This window comes from Tenrec ecaudatus, chromosome 13 (genome assembly GCF_050624435.1).
Source record: "Tenrec ecaudatus isolate mTenEca1 chromosome 13, mTenEca1.hap1, whole genome shotgun sequence".
In the NCBI taxonomy this organism is placed as follows: domain Eukaryota; kingdom Metazoa; phylum Chordata; class Mammalia; order Afrosoricida; family Tenrecidae; genus Tenrec; species Tenrec ecaudatus.
The window spans coordinates 105,225,553-105,227,857 of NC_134542.1; the positions used below are offsets into that span (position 1 = coordinate 105,225,553).

The 2,305-nt window shown below is 63.0% G+C and overlaps 1 long non-coding RNA gene across 1 annotated transcript; it reads right to left on the reverse strand.

Annotated features, from left to right (window-relative positions):
- Positions 1–441: 441 nt before the first annotated feature.
- LOC142424307 (uncharacterized) lies at positions 442–1,731 on the reverse strand. The gene is made up of 2 exons (XR_012779363.1): positions 1,480–1,731; positions 442–975 (listed from the first exon to the last, which is right to left on the reverse strand). It is a non-coding gene; the product is annotated as an uncharacterized LOC142424307 (long non-coding RNA).
- Between the last annotated feature and the right edge of the window lie 574 nt (positions 1,732–2,305).

The following is a 2,305-nucleotide window of genomic DNA, read 5'->3' on the forward strand; positions in this document are numbered from 1 at the left end:
CATTGATAGGCACTGACATCTGCTCGGGCTTGAAGAAGAGGGACCTCGAGAGAGTTGCTGTCTCAGAAGGGCACAACACCAGACAAGCCCAGGACACAGACCCAGATCACCCAGGATCAAGATGAACTTCAGGCAGTGTGTTCTGATCCTGATTCAGGCAGCTCGAACCTGTCGTGTCAAAGTGCTGTCACTCTCCCTCTGTCCCTTTCTCACTTACAGGGTCATGGACTACAGTTTGTCCATACCTGGGACCCACCGTTGTGCTCAGAGCCACTCAAAGCCTGAACACCACACAGCAGAGTTCTATGCAGGCACGTCTGGTCACAGGTCTGTGGTTCACCATACCTACCTGGACACCTGCCCCAGACCCTGATCCACCTCATATTGTCCCCTGCACACACCTGAATGGGGCCACCAACGAATGGATAACTCATACACAGGAACGAGATAGGGCAATGCTTTACTCGCATAGAGGCGGTCAGGTTTGTCAGCAAGAGCACTGGGCCCCCATGGCCAAACGGTCACGACCCTCGACCCAAACCACATGTGAGTCCATGAGGTCAAATAGGAGTCCTGAAGCCCACAGGCTGTTCATCACTGCCCGTGCTGGGCAGAGGCCTGTCCCTACACAGCTTCTCGGTTCAGTCGCCCCTGGACCGGAGGGCTTGAGGGTCACACAGCCACTGCCATGGGCTTTGGCCTATGAGGCACAGGTATGTTGTGGTGGAGGGGATTTTCCCAGGAAGAGCAAATCTGACTCCGGCAATCCAGCCTGCCACCCCCAGGGGAGCCTTGAAGGTCCAGGCAACAATAGTCCCGCAGTTGGTGGTGCTTGTCTCCAAATGGCCAACCCATGACCACCCAGCTCTGTCTCCAGCTCTGTGTCACCTGCAGCCAGGTCTCCCAGGAAAGCAAGTTGCGTAGCATGTGGGCTCTGCCTGGAGTAGTGGTCTTGACTGGGACCATCCCCAAGGCCTGAAATGTGAAACAGAACTGCAGTTATATACAACGCCTTTGTCACAGGCCTGCATTGCCAACCCCCCCAACCCCCTCCCCCACACACACACCCAGCCACCACAATGCCCACGAGCCGGACCACCACAGTGAGTCACGGCCATGTGCACACCAACGCCTTCACGCACACACACGCCATGGTAGTCACACACATCAGAGCAGGGGACCCATCACACCTGTCCCTGGGGTCACCCCCACTGGCTGCAGTGCACATGTAACCCCTGGCTCTCCGATGCCGCCGGCCTCCGACGGTGCAGCGAGGGGTGGATGGAGCCCCTCCCTCCCATGCTGTCTGCGTTGGGGCAGCCCCTTGCGGGACAGAGGGCACAACACTCAACGCACCCGCCCTGCCCCCGGGGCGGACAGGGTGGACAGGGACAGACCGGAAGGTGGAAGGAGGTAGAAGTCGGCCGCAGCAGAGGCTGGAGGGAGGCTGACCCTTGGTGCCAAGCCCTCGCCACTCACCCGTGGCCTCCGTGGCGAGCGGTCAGCGGAAGGTGAGCAGGAAGATGAGCACGACGTTGATGAAGACCAGGAGCGCCAGCACCGCCGAGACCACCAGGCGCTGCGCGCCGGGCGTCAGGTTGCACCGCAGCAGGGCGTGCAGGGCGCTGGCCCGCGGGGCGCGCCGGGGGCGGCGGGGGCTGGGCGCTCGCCGCGCCGCGGCCCTGGACGGCCGGCGATGCATCTCCCCGCCGCCGAGGCGCCCCGCTGGGTTTCCGGGAGGTGGGGGGGGGGGGGAAGACCGCAGGGAAGGCCTGGGAGGAGGAGCCGCAGCGGCCGCTCCGGGAGCCCGGCCCCCGCGGCGGTGGTTGGGGCTCGGAGGAGGCGCAGGATGAGTTGGGGGCCGGGAGGGGGGACTGGATGTCTGGCTCGTTCCCCGTCTCCGGGTGGGTGTGAAGGGAATGCGGGGGGGGGGGCGCGGGGCAGTGAGGGGGGGGGCGAGAGGAGAAGCAGAGTGGGTAGTGAAGGAGGGGTTGCAGCCTGGAAGCCGCTCTCCCTCCGAGGGGTCTGCGGGGAAACGGAAGGAAGACGGTCCCTGCGTCCAATGGATGGATGGATGGATGGATGGATGGATGGATGGATGGATGGATGGATGGCCGAGCCAAGGCTGGGCTGAGCCTGGTGGTGTGAGACTTGCAGGCAGATGCGCGGGCCAACCCCAGAGATCAGCTGCGTGCGCGGTTTGAGGGGAAGGATGGGTCGGTTAGGGACGGGCAAGCTCACAGACATTGTCGGGGAAGTGGGAAGGCAGATTCCCTACCTGGACTGGAAGCCTTGAGGCCTGATA